The 20,656-nt window shown below is 50.5% G+C and overlaps 1 protein-coding gene and 1 long non-coding RNA gene across 2 annotated transcripts in view; one reads left to right on the forward strand and one right to left on the reverse strand.

Moving 5' to 3' along the window:
* Positions 1 to 20,656, forward strand: part of RASEF (RAS and EF-hand domain containing) — a 706,663-nt gene that overhangs the window by 45,386 nt on the left and 640,621 nt on the right. The gene's annotated exons all lie outside the window — the stretch shown is intronic.
* LOC138511030 (uncharacterized) overlaps positions 3,678 to 20,656 on the reverse strand; it is a 53,466-nt gene continuing 36,487 nt past the window's right edge. Inside the window, exon 4 of the long non-coding RNA XR_011280548.1 lies at positions 3,678 to 3,756. This is a non-coding gene — a long non-coding RNA (uncharacterized lncRNA). The remainder of the gene's footprint in view (positions 3,757 to 20,656) is intronic.

The raw sequence follows: 20,656 nt of genomic DNA on the forward strand, positions 1-20,656 counted from the left end.
GGTACAGTTGTTGGCTTTCAAACATACCCACGTGACAACAACATTCAGTTTGTCAATAATCTCTTCGACAAACTTTCAGAAGTAAAAAGGATAGGACGCTCAAAAGCTCGATTCCTTCTCTTCAAAGACATGTATGTATGCAGAGAACAATTTTCTCTAACTCTTGCATATGCAGTCACCATTCATAAATCCCAAGGTCTTTCCCTAAGCAAAGCATTGATAGATATTGCTAACACAGTCTTTAAAAAAGGCATGACCTACGAAGCACTATCATGCTTACGTACACTTGACGGTCAATTTCTAATAAACTTTGATGCAAGTAAAGTCAACACTGATATTCCTTGCATTCTAGAATACAATAGACTACGTTCACTATACACCCCCCGCCTAAAAGCATATCCTGTGCCACAAAAAGGAAAATGTTGTAAAAGAAAACTAATTCAAACTGAAATGCAACAGAATCTGACTGCAAATCCTCCAAAGAGAGTAAAAGAAGCCAATACTTCATCAATTACCATAACCAAAGAAGACCTATTAGTCAAAGTAACTCAGGTACTTCTTTAAAGAAGCAACACACACTCCGGAAAAAAAATAACTTGGACACAGAACTATCTGGTCCATTCAAATTTTCAAATGTAACTGGTGTAAGTTGTTACGCAAATGTAGCAATGAATATTCTATTTCAATTGCCACCAATTGTTGACAACATTTACTTACACAGTACAGACCAATTGTGTTTGCAAATGTTAGTCCTTCATAGAAATGCCACAAACAATCCTGACAACACGTATAGTGTTCACGGACTAAGACAAGAATTGGATTACTGTGCTGGAATGTTGAAATTCACTATAAACTCACAAGAAGATCCACAAGAATTTCTAATGTACTTACTACAAGCACTGGAAAACAAAAACATACCTATAAATGAAATCTTTCAGATTTCATACATGTGGAAACACACATGCACTCTCTGCAACAATGTGACAAAAGAACAAATCCCTAATGAGCGCTTTGTGTATGTATCCATACCTAATTGTGAATCCACCCCACCTTATAACTTCAGTACTTATAACTTCGGCCATGTACCCAAGACTCTACGTCCTGCTCATAACCAGCACACTATATGAAACCCGTGGTGGCTTATAACTTCAGTGCTTATAACTTTGGTCTTGGCTGCATGGACTTTGGCCTTTGTCCGCAGACATGACGCAAGCCCATTAGCCAATTGGTGTCCTGCCCGCGGAGCGAACAGGGAAGTGTCTCCACGGAGCGGACATAGATATCACACATTTTTTGAGACCTACTTTTTGATCGTTTTAAAGAAAACTACTGGAAGGATTTTCACCAAATTTACAAAAGCACGCTTTCGGGACAAAACCGCTGCTCCTGCCGCAAATTTTGTGAAAATCCGTCCAGCGGTTTCCACTGTAGCCATGCGCAAAGTTTTTCCCCCATTCAGTCTATGGTAAAAAAAGAAGTTTTGGGAGACCCCTATAACTTTGCCACCCCAGACCAAACCTCACCAAAGTTTGCAAAGAAAATTTAGGGTGGGCCATATACTTTTATTGCAAAGTTTGGTGAGGATTCATCCAGGGGGAGCGGAGTTATAAGCCACCCAAAAAGTGTTCTTCCTATGGAAACAGCAACTTAACGATAACTACTTGGTCATGGTATTCAACCTTAGCAAATACCAGTGCGTCAGACATGTACCTTTTCCTGGCAAATACACTTCCGCAAGTTCTCTGGGTCCCTATTGCCCATACAGGTTCTATCGTGCAAGCCGGTCACAGAGGCACTTTTCTCCTCAAATTATTTTAATAGCTATTTATTTTTGGGAAAAACTGCTGGAGGGATACATGCAGATCTTGGAGCCAGGAGACCACTGTTGCAATGTTTATTCCCTCACATCTCTAACATGTTGGGATCCTCTGTGCTTCAGTCCGCTTATCTGGAAAAGTTCGGCGTGCATGAAGCAGTGATCACTAAAAATAAGGCATTTAGGAAAGCAGTTAAGCGGAGTAGATTCGGTCCCCTTTTATTCTTCCCCCCAGCTTTTGCTCTTGTCTTTCCTTTTGGTGCCTGTCCTGTTCTTTTTGTGTCTGAACTCTGAGGCCTCTGTCTGTGTTGGCGCTTTATAAATAGTAAAGTATGTGCTAAATACAAACAGAACACAATGGGCCACTCTGCCATTCATAATGGAGCCAAGCTATTGTCAATACTTAGTGGTATGCTACTTGTAGGCCAAGCGTTGTAATCAGAACACTAGTGTACGGAATGTGCATGGACAAGGGTTCCAAAGTCTGAACACACTGCTATTTTGAGCCACGGGTGCCGTGAAGTCTAAAAGAAAAGTGCACAATTCGGATAAGCGCAGGAATCCACTGTATCACACTTCCCAGGCCTTGCCCCTTTTGTGACTCTTTGTGACTCACTTTTCATCCTCTGTAAAGCAATAGTATTTCGACATTCCTGCAGGAGAACCACACATAGATGCATTGAAAGAGAGGGCACGTGCACACAGGTGAAGAGTCATGACCCTGGAGCCCGCACACTCCCTCTGGTGGAAGAGGAATCCATTAGGATCAACGTCCGTCCCACCTTAGGATCACAATTATACCCACAAAAAAGGAAGAGAAAACAAACCCTACACGATTCTGTTTGCACAACTAGAAAATCTATGTGATTATTGCGATGGCCGAAAATGCAATTTTTTTTTAACCCTTTACACAACATATATATACGGGGGAGACCCCCTGCAGCCAACCCCCCACATGAATATTATATTCTATACCCCCACTTATATATGGGGTGTAAGGGGGGGTTAAAAAAAAAAAGTCGGCATTTTCGGCCGTCGCAATTTTCAGGTCTACATTTTGGTACGATTCCCAACTAGACAGTATACACAGCCAAGCCCTTAATGAATTGGATTTTTGTAACCTTTGTCTTGGAAATATTTTATTGAAAAGGTAAAACTTTTTTAGAGTAACATGCTGGTTTATTGCTGTACTGAGTTTTCATTTGTTTCATTTACTGAAGATGGGTTGGACTTGCAAGGTGTGTATGGGTCTGTGCACGCAGCTATAAGGTAAAACTCGTTCGGTCAGTTTACCTTCATTGCTACGGTCTGCGATCTGCAGATAGATTAAGGGGATCCTGTAGAAGATTGCTTCTACTTTCTGTAAACCCCCACATCTATTTGCCAGTTTGGTTTGTGTTCATCTCTGGCACCACTTCCTCTTCATCCCATAACACATTTATTCAGATGCTCCATGTTTGAAAGTCCTGATGTCACATCTTGGAGTCCTTGTTACAGCCAGGGACCTGGCCTGTCTTTGCTCAGATTACTAATGGGGATTTTCCGCGAGCATTTTCCGACACATGCAACTACACCAATGTCCCCTTCCTCTAGACTGAACATATCTCATCAGAGCCTGTGCCAAGGAGTAATTTACAAAAACGTTCAATTTAAACTCTGGCAAACAATAATCAATAAAACCTTTTGCTGACACATACACAGCATGTCATCTTTTTATCATTACTATTGTCATACACATACAAAATGTGTATCTATTTATACACTAGATATTTAAAAACACAAATCCTGGGCATCAAAGCTAACCCCTTTTTGTTGAATGTTATATCAAAACATACCTGTTCAGCTTATTCGAAATCTTCAAGGCCTAAGAATGATTACTGTATTTCCTTGTTCCCATCCTGCCTTGAAGCACTTTGAACCACTTCACCTGTGTATAAGCACTATATAAATAAACAATAAATACAAATAAATAAAACACCAAATATGAACAATAAATGAGTAACTTCAGAAAAACACTCAGGTTTTTAAATCGCACTTTCCTTATGTGGTATTATTTTATGCATCATCGAGATGGCTATTCAGCCTTAGCATTATTGTTTCCCAAAGTAGCTTCGCCTGCGTTTTAATTCCCAGTGGATATTAGAGGAACTTCTTATACTATTTTTGGGTTTGGCACATGTTTGTGGTGCAAGCCCAAACATTTGCAGAAAACATTGTTACAAAAGAGAGAGAGAGGGAAATGGGGCTCTGAACCAAGAATATCTGGTTTGCATAGAAACCAGCAATGCCATGGCATGAAATGACCAACTCACTAACATGTCCTTTTCCAAACTCCTCCGACGTACTACCCAATGAGGAGCGCCGTAACAAGATTTGTTCCAATCAGCATCTTTGTAAGAAGCAAGTCAGCAAGGCGTTATATTTCCCAGCTGCGTAGTGATTTGACTTTTGGGCTATTTTGTGCCTTTTTCACATACTATTGGGTGATTTTGTGCTACTTTTGGCTGCATTTGTTTTATTCATCCCACGGCTGCCTCTCTACTACCACCCACCCCATTCCCACTCACTCTACCCCCGCCCTGTCTGCCGTCACCCCCCACTCTCTATACCCCCACACCCATCACATGCAATGCCAGGAGCCGCATGCACACTCATTGATACCCCTGGGTCGTTACTCCCAACCCAGAGAGGTGAACACCCATCCCGCAAACAAAATAAGGATTTATGAAATCAAAGGCGCTACACCCTAACGCATGAGTGGCAAGGGGGTGAGTCGGTACCACCACCGAAAAAAACATCTCCTACAGCAGCCATGCGACAGTGTCTTCTGGGGACATCTTGCCCTCTCCATGCCCCTCTGACATTAGCCGCAGGCCCGAGAAGCCCCAGAAGACCAAGGAGAAACTTGACCAGGAAAAGTGCTGCCACCGGCCACACAGGAACGGCTCTGATCAAGAGGAGAGGCTCCGGGGGAGCAGATTGTTGCCAGTTGCTGCCTGAGGCATATGCGGCTGCTCTGTTTTCCTCCTGTCACCGCCCCTTTTTTCTGGAGGTAAAGATCTCCACATTCCACCTATTTTTGCCGATATTAGCGCAGCGCTAATTGCACCAGCGCTAGTAGCACTAAAAAACTCCATTAGGTTGACCCAATGGGGAATGGGGCTTAGCCGCCTTAACACTACTTGTGATCCAGCGCAAATTGTGCCAGACTGAGTAGCGGTAATGCTATTTACATTGGCGGTATCCCAGCGGTATTTCCAGATGGTATTGACCTGATGAAGACCCATACAAAACTGTGTTAACGTGTAGTTTTGATCCATTGTCAGTCAGTTTTTCCTAGTTATCACTGGCGATTTTTGACTTACATTTGAAAGGTCCAATGATGTTGCATGATGTAAGCTGACAACTACACTTGGCCTGTAATTACAGGTGTAAAGCTGGTTCCTGGAACCCTATAAATTACACATTACCTCTGCACATCTACATAACCCAAGTGTAAGGAGTTTTGATTAGGCGGACATTTTAACTTACATCGTAGTACTGAGAGTGCAATGTTTTACATTTGTACAAATTACTATAGACCAGATAATTCAAAGAGGGCATATTGAATATTCCTTTCTACGGCTTACACACTAGGTATGCAACACAAGCATTTACCAGGTGTTTTTCACCAGTAAATGCCTCTGAAAACATTTTCCTTTTGTCAAACAGGTTTAATTGAACAGATCTTTTCTTTACCAATAATTCTAAAACACATGCCAGTTTATCTCAAAAGCAAACACATGAATATTATTTACGAAATATGTTTACCTCTTTAGAAATTCCTCCCGCCTCCCCATTTATTTGATGAAATTAAGCGTACACAATAAATCTTGTGGCATGGCCATTTCAGGGTACTAGCCACGTTTAGTAGCCATACACATTAAACGTGAAAGTGCACACTAGAAGGAACACAAAAATTGTAAAAATATAATTGCTGCTACCAGCGTGTCTAGCTATGGAGATATATTGGTGACATCCTCCCAAATTTCCCTCACCTGAAACCAACTAACCACCCCCTTCTCTCCTCCAGACCTCTCATGTACAACACACGCCCAGAGGGCTAATGAAACGGGCCACCTAAAAACTTGCAAACTGCACACCCCTCTTTAAGTGTACTAAAAATCCAATACCTGCAAACAACTCAGACACTGGACACCACCCTTACGACGCGGCCCAATGCACATAACAAAGCACACCCAGGAAGCTCACATATGCATAGACACCAGTTCCTCCTGGTTCTGCACACATCAACAGATGAGCACACGTTCTATCCTGTTCCTCTGTCCCTTACTAACCAACCCAACCCACATTTCCTACAGAGCCACAGGAGCAACTGGAGAACATGCAAATGGCAGCGCTGCACAGTATAAATCATACTGTGCTGGTTGGGTTATTTTTGGGCTATTTTAGGCTATATTTAGCAAGTCCTCCTGACGCTGCTCAGTTGTTCATGTTTCCTTCCCCCAACCAACTACCAGCACTCAGCCACCCAACCCCACCCCACTTTGTCTACACCCACCCTACCCCCACTCTATCACGCCCACCCACCCTGCCCACACTCTCTCTACCTTCACCCACACATCCTAGCCCCATTCTCTAAACCCCTACCAACCTTACATCCATCCTCCTACCCACACTCTCTACCCCATCCACCCACCCTTCTCCCACTCGCTCTACCCCCACTCTCTCTGCCCAACCCATCCTACCCCCATTATCTCTAACCACATTATTTCTAGCCCCACCTACCCTACCCCACTCTCTCTACCCTAAATACCCACCCTAACACCATGGTTTCTACCCCTAACCACCTGCCCACCCAACCCAACCCTCTACCTCGCCCAACCACCAAACTCCCATTCTCTCTACACCCACCCACCATAACCCTACTCTCGCTACCCGATCCACCCAACTACCACCACACCCTCTACCCCCACCCACCATGCCCCCACTCTCTCTTCCTCCACCCACCCATGCTATCCCCGCTCTCTCTGCCCCTACACACCCTACTGCACTCTTTCTACCACCATTCACACTACCCCCACTCTCTGTACCCCCACCCACCCAACCCCCACTCTCTCTTTCTATACCCACCCTACCCACTCTATCTACCCCACCCACCCAAACTAACCACACTCTCTCTAAACCTACCACCACCCTCTATACCCCAACCCACCCTACACCCACTCTCTCGCCCAAGGATGCTACAGTCACAAGTCTATGTGGAATGGCACCAGTTGTAGATCATCACAAATGTGGAAAATGCTCTGCCTGTGGGTTGACTCAAAACATGAAGAACATAGACCTTAATGGGCCAGACTGTGAATTTGTGGCCTCATCCATATCTGAAAAACAAAACGAGAAATACATCAAAGTATATCTGAGCACAGATTGTGCCTTTAGAATCAAGAACCAGAAAACCCTATGGTGGAACATTTTATGAAGAAAAACACAAACATACAGACATACTATGGTTTGTGAACCAGACAGTGAAGCCACTCTCCCGTGGAGGTGATAGAGATATAGCACTGCGAAAATATTGGAACAAAAATTGATATAGCGCCTTAACAGGGTTAAATCAGGTCCCAGCACCAGTATTGAATGGGCATTGTTTTACTGAGTTACCTATGGTACGAATTCATTAAGATTGCAGTGTCACATGTGAGAAAAATTGCTGTTTTTCTCATCAAGTAAGAGGGAGAGATGTCCCATTTTGCCAAGATTGATTAGTTACCAATGCGACTGAATTAATAGTAATGTGTCCACTATGTATCAAACACAATTGCCGTATAAAAAAAGATAAACGGGGTAATTCATAGAATCCAGCACACAAGTGGTGCATGCGACCGGCGCACAGTGTGCGCGTGCAACAATCTGCGCCAGCCGCGTGCGCTAAAATCCATTTCCGCGCACTGCGTATTCATGGATTTCAACATCCAAAACCAGCCGTTGCGCAGAGTGGCGCAGCGACCCTCCAGCAGCGCCAGTTACACTTGCAACCCCTCCCCGTGCGCCATGCACAGCACACAAATCCTGTACATGGCGCACAGGCCATTGGACCAGCATACAGCTCCCAACCACGAAAACGCCTGTAAAACTCCCTGCGCACCCCTCCGAATACATATACACCCCGGCGTGGGGAGTTTCACACGCGATTGGCCCTGTGCGAGCGTGGTACGTGTATTTCGGGGGTGCCGGGAAGTTTCACACACGATTTGCCCTGTGCGAGCGGGGTACGTGTATTACTGGGGTGCGCGGGGAGTTTCAGAAGCGATTGGCCCTGTGTGAGCAGGGTACGTGTATTACTGTGGTGCGCGGGGAGTTTCACACGCGATTGGCCCTGTGCGAGCGGGATACGTGTATTTCAGGGGTGAGCGGGAAGTTTCACACACGATTGGCCCTGTGCGAGCGGGGTATGTGTATTACTGGGCTGCGTGGGGAGTTTCACACGCGATTGGCCCTGTGCGAGCAGTGTACGTGTATTACTGGGTTCGCGGGGAGTTTCACACGCAATTGGCCCGGTGCAAGTGTGGTACGTGTATTTCAGGGGTGCGCGGGAAGTTTCACACGCGATTGGCCGTGTGCGAGTGGGGTACGTGTATTTCAGGGGTGAACGGGAAGTTTCACACACGATTGGTTGGCCCTGTGCGAGTGGGGTATGTGTATTACTGGGGTGCGCGGGGAGTTTCACATGCGATTGGCCCTGTGCGAGCCGTGTACGTGTATTACTGGGGTTCGTGGGGAGTTTCACACGCGATTGGCCCTGTGCGAGCGTGGTACGTGTATTTCAGGGGTGCACGGGAAGTTTAACACGCAAATTTGCTGTATTTCGGGGGTGCGTGTGAAGTTTCACACGCAATTTCGCTGTCAGAGCGCGGTACGTGTATTTCGGGGTGCACGTGAAGTTTCACACGCGATTTCGCTGTCAGAGCGGGGTACGTGTATCCAGTGGGGTGCGCGGGGAGTCCCACACATGAATTGGCAGTGTGGGTCCTCCCAGGTGTTCCTTCTATCCCCTCCACGGCCCCTGCAGGCAGCCCACACCACACGGGACTACCCTGCACCCCTGGTCATGTCCCGCAGGCAGCCCATCCACCATGGGCATTCCCCCCAGCCAAGCCACATGTCACCTTGCAATATGATCACCAACTCATGTCCCCCAGCTCTCCCACCCCCAGCAGTGAGTGGCACCTTCCAGCAGGCCCCCACTCTTGTCCCACTCATGTCCCCCTGTACCCCCACCCCTCAGCAGTGAGGGGCACCTGCCAGCAAGCCCCCACTCATGTCCCCATGCCCCCCCACCCCCGCAGCAGTGAGGGGCACCTGCCAGCAGGACCCCACTCATGCACCACTCATGTCCCCCTGCACCCCCACCCCCCAGCAGTGAGGGGCACCTGCCAGCAGGCCCCCACTCATGTCCCCTTTCACCCCCACCCCCCAGCAGTGAAGGGAACCTGCCAGCAGGCCCCCACTCATGTCCCACTCATGTCCCCCAACACCCCCACACCCCCAGCAGTGAGGGGCACCTGCCAGCAGGCCCTCACGCATGTCCCCCTGCACCCCCACCACCAGCAGTGAGGGCCACCTGCCAGCAGGCCCCCACTCATGTCCCCCTGCACCCCCACCCCCCAGCAGTGAGGGGCATCTGCCAGCAGGCCCCCACTCATGTCCCCCAGCACCCCCACCCCACAGCAGTGAGGGGAACCTGCCAGCCTGCCCCCACTCATGTCCCCCTGCACCTCCACCCCCCAGCAGTGAGGTTCACCTGCCAGCAGGCCCCCACTCATGTCCCCCTGCACCCCCACCCCCCAGCAGTGAGGGGCACCTGCCAGCAGGCCCCCACTCATGTCCCACTCATGTTCCCCTGCACCCCCACCCCCCAGCAATGAGGGGCACCTGCCAGCAGGCCCCCACTCATGTCCCACTCATGTCCCCCAGCACCTCCACCCCCCAGCAGTGAGGGGCACCGGCCAGCAGGCCCCCACTCATGTCCCCCTTCACCCCCACACCCCAGCAGTGAGGGGCACCTGCCAGCAGGCCCCCACTCATGTCCCACTCATGTCCCCCAGCACCCCCACCCCGCAGCAGTGAGGGGCACCTGCCAGCAGTCCCCCACTCATATCCCCCTGCACCCCCACCCCCAGCAGTGAGGGGCCCTGCCAGCAGGTCCCCACTCATGTCCCCCTGCACCCCACCCCCCAGCAGTGAGGGGCCCTGCCAGCAGGTCCCCACTCATGTCCCCCTGCACCTCACCCCCCAGCAGTGAGGGGCACCTGCCAGCAGGCCCCCACTCATGTCCCCCTGCACCCCACCCCCCAGCAGTGAGGGGCATCTGCCAGCAGGCCCCCACTCATGTACCCCTGCACCCCCATGCCCAAGCAGTGAGGGGCACCTGCCAGCAGGCCCCCACTCATGTCCCCCTGCACCCCTACCCCCCAGCAGTGAGGGGCACCTGCCAGCAGGCCCCCACTCATGTCCCCCCCAACATGTCAACATGACCCACAATTATGGCCCTCATGGCCACCAAAATCCCATGGCACGCCACCCCTGCCCAAATAACCAACCAAGCATAACATACACCCCACATTGAAATGCCCATTACATGAGACAACCCAAATGGCATGCATGTACATCAGCACATGTCCGTCACACACACACAATGGGTGCCAGTGAATATGAAAACCCACATTGTGACATGCATGAAACCAATCAGAGAATACTACACATTGAAGTACGAGAAAAAATGTATTGAACAAAAAATGTGGTGAAAGAAATTCAAAGACCAAACAACGGACATAATGAAAACAATGCAGAATGTCACATAATGATAAAAAACGGAAATCAGAATCCAAAATATATGAAATCAAAAATGTCTCCAAAGTCTCCTTCCAACAAAGCAAATCCAAACAGAAATGAAAAAGTTAAATCCATTGCTCCATGGAAAAATCAAAAAAGAAAATGCCGACAAATCCACAACCCAACTATTTACAAGGATGAAATCCTGGGTCCATGAGCCCAACTGTCCAAATGAAACCTACAAAATACACTAACTAATGAAGAACTATATACAAAAATGTGGGGTATTGTCCAAGCGCCCCAAAAAAAAATGAAAACCAAAATGACACCTAACACTAACTAACTTACTATTTACAATGGCAGCGGGCTAGTCTGATGGCTCACTTTTTGATGTCCCGGGCTAGGGCATCATCGAACTCCCTCTCAGTGTCCTGGAGGCGGTCCTTTTCCATGGCCCCGAGGGTTCGCAGGGACGATGACATGTTGACCTCCAACTCCCTGCGAATTGCCTCGAGGCGCTCGGCCCGCCTCAGTGCCCTCCGCATGGAGTTTTCCTCCCTGACCATTGTGAGCCGTGCCTCCTCTGCCCGCTGCCACTCCGCATCTATGGCGTGGCCCAACCGCTGCCACATGGTAGACACTTGCAATCCTGGGTCCTCCTGCCCTCTGGCCGATGCCTGCTCCTCCGATGTTGAAGGCCCGAGCCATCATTGCTCCCACCATGTTGCTGCTGCTGCTGTGCCTGTGCCTACGCCCTGGCTCTTGCTGTCTGCACGTCCTCCTCCGGCTGGACGTCCGACTCCCGACTGTGGCAGGAATGTGTCCTCCACCAGTCTGGCCGCTGGGTCAGAGGCAGCTCCACAGGGTACCCAGGTGATACATGGGTGGAAAGATGGCATGGAGGACGACTGGCGCGTAGGGGGTTCAAGTGAGGAGGGGGTCGCAAGAAGGTCCAGCACACGGAGGAATCTAGCACTGGTGACCCATCCCAGTAGGTCAACGCGGTCAAAGAGGCATCCGAGATGACATGCAGTGCCTTCACGAAAACACCGCAGGTCACCTCGCATGCCCCGTTGACGCAACGCTATCCCAGCCAGGACAGGCTCAACCCGGTCCCGGATAGCCACGTCCACAGGGAGATGAAGGCCAGTTGTTGTGCACCCATTCCCTCCCTGAAAACGGGTCTGGACATAGGCATACCTGCTGGTGACGGATGATGCATTCACAGGATCAGGGACAGGATTACACACAGGCACCTCCGCGGCGGCCTGTGCTGCCTCCTCTCCCTGCCCCTGTACTGCACCACTGGCACCAGTGGAATCCCCACCTCCAGACCCTGTGTGTGTCCCTTCCACAGCCTCCTACTCCAAACCCCCCATCAACCTGGATGACTCCATGCCATCTTCCTCTGTCGGACCCTGTGGGGTCTCAGCTGCCCCTTCTGCTGCCAAGGAGTCCATCTCCAACCTCCACCTCTTGGACCTACCCCGGCAGCTGTGGCCTGGGCCGCAGCACCAGACTCCTCACTCCCTGGTCCATCCTTCATAGTCGGCACGCAAACTTCAAAAGAGGGCATCATACTGCCCCAGGACTTGCTCCACCGGACACCAACTTCCCGAAGAGATGACAATCTGGGAGGGGAGACGGGCCTTGCGTCTCCGGCTGGTGGTGCGATCCCTGCCGCTTTGCTCCACAGCACCCACCCCGCCCTCTTCATCAGTTGACGCTGCAGACAGGGAGAGATAGAACACAGGCATCAGGGCACTGTACAATGGACTGATACACACATGACAGTTGTACATGAGTGGCAGTGTCAAACTTCAGACATGGCATCACACTCCCTAACACACATGTCATTTCTACTCACACACATGAGCAATTCCACAGCAATATTGCACCAGGCAGCACCATCCATACACATAAAACAGCATCAGCATCCGAAGGTGAGCCTGACGTCACATGAAACACGGGGAGTACACAACACATGCACACACACCAACACACTTACTTGCATGTGTACATGTCCACCAACTGTCAGAGTGATGAGATCGCCATCCATGTCACATCTGGCATTCAGCCTTCTACATGTCAGTGCCACATGCATCCATGTTGCATCACAGTTGTACACTTGTCAAATACACACACACATGCTCATGTTCACAGTGCAGATACATGAAGCTGGAACCAACATCCATGTGTGACACCACAACCATGCCAACGTACATACCCAGTAATTCAAACATGTGTGCTCCCACATCTGCATTTGGCATCCATGCTTACCCACACATACACCATCCATGTGTCTCACACATGAGAGGATTCGCATATGTCAGCCTCACGCCCCTGTACATACACATCCATACATGGCCCTACAGAAACACATGTGCAACCTGCACACTACTGGCACACCACGACACACACAGCTTCCAACCAGTATGCATGTACACTTACCGCTCGACTCCAGACGGGTCTGCTTCTCAAGGACCTGGACATGGGGTTCTGGGCATATGCGTTCCAGGACCCTCATTTGGTGGTCGGACAGGTGGCCCCGGCGCCCCTTGGCATCCACTGACTTCAAGAGGCGCTGGGCCTTGTCGAGGGTCCTGGACCTGAAGTCCTCCCAGCGCTTATTGACATGTTTGATGTCGCGGACTGCCCCCCCTCCTCGTTGATGGCAGTCACAATGTCCATCCAGATCCTGGTCCGTCCTTCATAGTCGGCGCGCGAACTTCCAAAGAGGGCATCATACTGCCCCAGGACTTGCTCCACCAGGACACCAACTTCCCTGGCACTGAAGCTGTTGGCCCTCTGCCTCTCTGGCTGGGGGTTGCCAGTGGTGCCAGATGGTGTTGTGCCCGACATGGCAACCCCAGAGGCAGGTGTGAGTGGGCAACTGGGTCCTGGGGCTGGGCTGTGGAGCGATGGTATCCCAGTCGGGAGTCTTCAGTTCCAGCAGGGGTGATCACAGCAACTGCACCCCTGGCAGACGTGCAGGCAGCAAATTGCAGGGCACGTGGGCAGCAGGCAGGCAGGCAGAAGCAGATGGCAGGTGGGAGCGTGGTTGGGGTTCTTGGGGGTAGTAATTCGGCCTTCTGGGCAGGAGCGTGGTCTTCCGTGTGTTGTCGCGTGGCCATCTTGATACGGAGTGATTTGGCACGTGAAAAAATTGCACGTCAGCGTGTAATTCGAGGAAAGGCCCTTAGCGCGTAAGCGCGTCTCTGATGTTACGCACGCGGGTGTTTCCCTCGTGACGGGTGCATAGTGAATCAGCACGTGAATACACCGCACGTATGTGAATTCATTGGACCAAAGGCCCTTTAGCGCGTAAGCACATCTGTGACGTGACGCGCAAGGGCGTTTCCCTCAACACGGGTGCATGTTCATCGTACACGTGCAAAAACTGCACGTCCGAGTGTCAGCTTGTGTAATTAAAGGAAAGGGCCTTAGCGCATACAGGCATAAGTGACGTTGTACGTGTGGGCCGGTTTAAAAGGTACATGTAGGATGCCATTTTCTTGTACGTGCTTTTCGTGGAGAGCGAGTGGGTGAATTTTGTACTTCTTGTCGGTTCACACGCGATTACTTCACAGCGTTTCAAGTTCGTACTCCCTGTTACCTCTGAGAGCGTTCAATTTTTTTGTTGGGCCTGTTTCCTCAAACAGCGTTCACTTCTTCTTTTGTCCTGTTTTCTCAAACAGCGTACAGTTCTTCTTTTGGCGGGGGTTTTGCCAACACGCACTTGCGTGTCTTTTTCACATTCTTTTTCCAGGCATATGGTGAGTCGCGCATGTATTTTCCAACTGTGCTTGCCCCGTGTGTCGCGTACCCCTTCAGAGGTCATTGTAGGCCTTGTGCATTACGCGTATGCTTATTTTTGTGTTTCTGGGTGCCACAGCGTAGTGCGGGTTCATTTTTCCACGCACGTGGTCTACGAGGGGTTGCGTTCATGTTCATTTTTGTTTATGGGGTGCCTGTGCGTTGCGTGACCCGTCATCTTCCCCCAGGGGTCACAGACAGCCTTGCTAGAGCACTAGGGTATGAATTCCATGTAGTACCCTGCCTCTTTCACCCCCAATCGCCCAGGACAATAGTTTACTGCTACTCGCATACGCACAACAACATCAGTGCCATGGTTGGGAGGCAACCAAGCGGTAAGGGAGGCAAAGGTGGCGACCTTCAAAAGGTGGGCATGGTGGGCGCGGTAAGGGACGTGGCCAGGATTTGCAGGGTTCCCCTAGACCCCCATTTGTGGATGACCAATCAGGGACACCCATGCCCCACCCCCCCCATGGTTGTGGGAAACATAGCTGACACCATCCCAGCTCAGCACTTGTTGGACCGGCCGATTGTGGCACCTGAACCGGCACAGGATGACTCCCAGGCTGACCTCCAGGTCAGCAAGTCTAAGCCACATGTGGCGGTGCAAGTTGGTGTCACCAGGCCACATGGATCTTGGGCAACCCCAGAGGCAGGTGTGAGTGGGCAACTGGGTCCTGGGGCTGGGCTGTGGAGCGATGGTATCCCAGTCGGGAGTCTTCAGTTCCAGCAGGGGTGATCACAGCAACTGCACCCCTGGCAGACGTGCAGGCAGCAAATTGCAGGGCACGTGGGCAGCAGGCAGGCAGGCAGAAGCAGATGGCAGGTGGGAGCGTGGTTGGGGCTCTTGGGGGTAGTAATTCGGCCTTCTGGGCAGGAGCGTGGTCTTCCGTGTGTTGTCGCGTGGCCATCTTGATACGGAGTGATTTGGCACGTGAAAAAATTGCATGTCAGCGTGTAATTCGAGGAAAGGCCCTTAGCGCGTAAGCGCGTCTCTGATGTTACGCACGCGGGTGTTTCCCTCGTGACGGGTGCATAGTGAATCAGCACGTGAATACACCGCACGTATGTGAATTCATTGGACCAAAGGCCCTTTAGCGCGTAAGCACATCTGTGACGTGACGCGCAAGGGCGTTTCCCTCAACACGGGTGCATGTTCATCGTACACGTGCAAAAACTGCACGTCCGAGTGTCAGCTTGTGTAATTAAAGGAAAGGGCCTTAGCGCATACAGGCATAAGTGACGTTGTACGTGTGGGCCGGTTTAAAAGGTACATGTAGGATGCCATTTTCTTGTACGTGCTTTTCGTGGAGAGCGAGTGGGTGAATTTTGTACTTCTTGTCGGTTCACACGCGATTACTTCACAGCGTTTCAAGTTCGTACTCCCTGTTACCTCTGAGAGCGTTCAATTTTTTTGTTGGGCCTGTTTCCTCAAACAGCGTTCACTTCTTCTTTTGTCCTGTTTCCTCAAACAGCGTACAGTTCTTCTTTTGGCGGGGGTTTTGCCAACACGCACTTGCGCGTCTTTTTCACATTCTTTTTCCAGGCATATGGTGAGTCGCGCATGTATTTTCCAACTGTGCTTGCCCCGTGTGTCGCGTACCCCTTCAGAGGTCATTGTAGGCCTTGTGCATTACGCGTATGCTTATTTTTGTGTTTCTGGGTGCCACAGCGTAGTGCGGGTTCATTTTTCCACGCACGTGGTCTACGAGGGGTTGCGTTCATGTTCATTTTTGTTTATGGGGTGCCTGTGCGTTGCGTGACCCGTCATCTTCCCCCAGGGGTCACAGACAGCCTTGCTAGAGCACTAGGGTATGAATTCCATGTAGTACCCTGCCTCTTTCACCCCCAATCGCCCAGGACAATAGTTTACTGCTACTCGCATACGCACAACAACATCAGTGCCATGGTTGGGAGGCAACCAAGCGGTAAGGGAGGCAAAGGTGGCGACCTTCAAAAGGTGGGCGTGGTGGGCGCGGTAAGGGACGTGGCCAGGATTTGCAGGGTTCCCCTAGACCCCCATTTGTGGATGACCAATCAGGGACACCCATGCCCCACCCCCCCATGGTTGTGGGAAACGTAGCTGACACCATCCCAGCTCAGCACTTGTTGGACCGGCCGATTGTGGCACCTGAACCGGCACAGGATGACTCCCAGGCTGACCTCCAGGTCAGCAAGTCTAAGCCACATGTGGCGGTGCAAGTTGGTTTCACCAGGCCACATGGATCTTGGGCAGCAATGTCATCTGCTGCCCCAAGTAGGCAGGGTGGGGAGGCTGCAGGGGCAGCTGCAGCTCTATCCACCCCAGCTCTGAGTCTCCCAGCCGGGACAGTGTTGGTCCAGGTCCATCAAACCGACGTTGCCCCTGCCACCATGACCCTGCAGCCAATGCCTGCACCAAGACCTATGGTCATTGTGCCTTTGCACACTCCTAGTACACAGTCCACCGGCGCTTCTGCCCCTACTGACCAGAGCGGCGTAAGACACTCAGGATCCGCACCACCTTTGAAAAAGAAGAAGGGTGCTCTGGCACTACAGGCTGAGACCCCAGACACGGCTACACACTCCGGCACGTCGAGGGAGCCTAGCTTTAATGACGCCGAACTTGATGCACTTGTGGCCTATGTGTCGGCACATAGCCGTGAAATGGTGGTGACTGCAGGGTGCAAGACCACACCTGGTCAACGTAGGGCATACTGGCAGACCATCGCGGACCACATTTGTGCCCTTGGATTTGTGAGGCACACAGCTGATGATTGCTACAAGCGGTGGAATGACCTGAAACGCAGAGCAAAGAACAAGCTGGCCTCAAATCATGCCTCTACTCTGGTGACTGGCGGTGGGTCTCCACCAGAGGACAACCAACTCACTGAACATGAGTCTGTTGCTGGAACCTTTGTCACAGAGGGACAGATCCAAGGCGTGGGAGACCTACCTGATCACGACGCATTGTCCGCTGAGTGCCCATGCATGTGTGTGTAATCCATGTGTATGTTGTTTCTGTGATGGGTTCTGGTTGAGTGCCAGGTGAGAGTGTGTACTCCAGAGTGGTATGGGTCACCCATGTGCTTCCTCCAATACATTCACGTGCCTTGGATTTGGGTATGACAGTATCCCTTCTGACCACAGTAGCCAATTAGCGCCACATTACTGAAGTTGCCCTTGAACTGTCATCTTGCAACAACATTGTTCAGATTCTTTCAGTGTTCATTCAGGCTGATTGTTTCAATTCTCCCATTTTTACAACACATTTTTCAGCCCTAATGCCACATATGTGACATGCTTCTGTCATTGATTACACCACAAATTGGGCCACATTTGTTACCTGGTTATGTGAATGATTAGACCATTCAGGCTGATACAGTATTGGCCTGCTCACATTTATTTTTAGGGCCTGTTTGCATGTGGGACACAATAGTTGTTTCCTGTCATGTTAAAGTGACCAACCATTGATGTGTACATCTGCCTACAATCACTGTATTATTGTACACTGGATGTGTTGCAGTGTGTGGCACATGCATATTTTGCCACACTATTTAGCATTTTTCATCTCATCATGTCCATCTCACATGGATGGGTGACAGTGCTCATGCACTGACATATTACTGTAGTTGTCTAATGTACCATGGCTAAGCTACATGCCATCTGTGTGCTGGCATGTGTCATGTATGTGTATTGGACATGCCACTAACAGGCTAATGTGTGATGCCAGTGCTACCAACCATGCAGCAAGTGTGTTGCTTTTCCATCTTGGTGTCCTCAGTGTCTGCTTTTTGACTCCCCTTCCAACTCATTGACAGTGCATGCATGCCAGGGTTATAGTCACGTGGGACATGTGTAAATCATGTACAGGATCTCTGTCTTGTCAGGCCTATGTGTGTGCTATGGTGCACATGCCTGTTCCCATTTGTTGTATTTCATGTTTTTGCAGGTGATGACGCACTTGATGCTGGTGAGGTTGAGGAGATGGTGCAAACCCAGGAAGGATCTCAGCCACGACCGGGCACCAGTGGAGGACGTGGTGTGGTGGTGGGTGAAAACCCTTTGTTACTGCAGACCATACTGTCCAGGGGTGTCTCTGGGTGCACCTCCCCAGATTTCTATTCAGGTGCTGAATCGGATGATGAGACTTATGTGCTGTCGCAGCTGAGTGCTTCCGGCAGGGATTCTCTTCCGTCCAACCCACTTGCACCTGGGGTAGAACCCTCTATGGGGATGTCAGTGTTGGTAGGTCTGCCTTTGGCGGTTACGGATGCAGGGTCACACTCCATAACATCTGATCCTGTTCCTGGGCCAGCAGATCAGAGGGGGAATGCAGTCCCTCAGACTCAGGCAGTGCCAGCACCGCAAGGTGCAGATCGCCTTGCCCCAAACAGTTGTGGTGCCCGCCGACGCAGTGGCCGTGCACCACCTGGCAATACTGTATGGGAAAACTCCATGTACGGTATGGCAACCCAACAGGCAGCATCAGTTGAAATGATGGCTCAGGCAATAGAGATGGGTGGCCACTTCCATTATCCCCCCTGAAAGGCAGATGGAGCAACAACAGCAGGCAACAGACTCCATTTGCCAAACACACAGGGAAGACATGTTGGCGTCCAACAGGGACTGACGGGCGGCACTGGAGACTCTGCCCGAAGCCATATCAATAGAGTCACAGGGCCACAGGGAAGCCCTGAGGGGAGAACTCCATAACGTCAGGGATACTCTGCTTGAACTTGAGGCTTCCCGAAAGTTTAGGGCAGAACAGCAGCTGGGGCAGCTCACAAGTTTGCTCTCATCTGAGCTGCAGGCAACCCGTGAGGAGATACGGGCATCTCGCAAGGCCATGCATGCAGAAATGCAGGCATCCGTGAGGTGCTGCATGGGGACCTCCGCACTATCATCCTCCAGAATCAGACATTCCAGACCCGCATGCTTGCTGCCATGGAGGACCATACCAGGGCTTTGCGTGGGCTGCCTCCCATGGCACCACCACCTCCTGATGCAGCAGCAGAGGGTGAAGAGACCGACAGCAGTTCTCCCACAATGGCATAGCCGTGCAGGCCATGAGCCCATGGAGGTATTTTCTTTTTCTCGCAACATCCACGCAGGTGGGTGTTGGTGTGCACCCTGTCCTCGACCCTACTGGGTGCCCTCCCTGGCCCCCACATGGCCATTTTTGATTTTATTTTTTTTTTTTATTTTTTTTTACAGTGTGTTGCCTTGTGTGGCTCCTGTGGGCATCCACTCTGTATTCTGGATGGGCACATGCAGGCTTGTCTTGAGTTTGGGTTAGATGCTTAGGTTCGTGACACACACACCCCTCCTGCTTCCCATTTCCATGGGCTTGCAAAGGGTGTGACCAAGTGACAGTGATTTACACAGTGCCATTGGGCTCCCATGAGCTGTGTGGGCAGTCTGTAGTCAATACTGTGTGGACATCCCTAGTGGGTATTGTTGTTGTATTGAACACTGCATGGTGTATTGATATGTGCTTCTGCATCCATGTTTTACTCAAAATTCGCAGGTACCTTATTCATGTCTACACAAGGCCGTCTCCTTTGCAGATGGAGTTCATGTTGTATGCAGTACACTGACACATTTGCATGGCAGCAACACTCTGCAGTGGGAAGGGGTCGATGTGCTGGCTTATTCAGGTTGTAAGACTACCACTACTTTGACTTTGTAATGTCATGTTTTTGCAATGTTTCATGCTGTGTTGCTGTATTGTGTTGGTGGTAAGTATTTGGTCATGTGTGCTGTTTGTTATTGATTACTGGGAGCATATTGTCTGTGGGCTGTTTCCATGTGGGACAGTGCACTTTGTGACACTTGTGTCAGGTCTTGTGCATTGCTTTGTTTGCTTTCACATTGCATGACATGCCATGGTGTGTTGGGTGGCGGAGATGGTGAGGGGTTGGGTGACATGGTGCTATTTTCATGTTGTATTTTGCAAGGGGGTAGTTATTCATGCAGCGTGAATGTATGTCTTTTAATGACACAGCATTGGTTGTCTTTCGATAGGTATGTAACACTTCCAGGTGACCAATCTCAGCCTGGTATGGTTGTGACAGTTGACTGTCCCTTATGTCATCATCATTGATTGTCAGCTGGTATGTGCCATGGCTGTGTGCACTCCACAGGGGTGTGATTTTAGGTGAAGTTATTAGCCACCAGCTGCATGCGGGCTGCCTCACCACGTGCCCT

Source organism: Ambystoma mexicanum, chromosome 6p (assembly GCF_040938575.1).
Source record: "Ambystoma mexicanum isolate Mex_15411 chromosome 6p, UKY_AmexF1_1, whole genome shotgun sequence".
Taxonomy (NCBI): Eukaryota; Metazoa; Chordata; class Amphibia; order Caudata; family Ambystomatidae; genus Ambystoma; species Ambystoma mexicanum.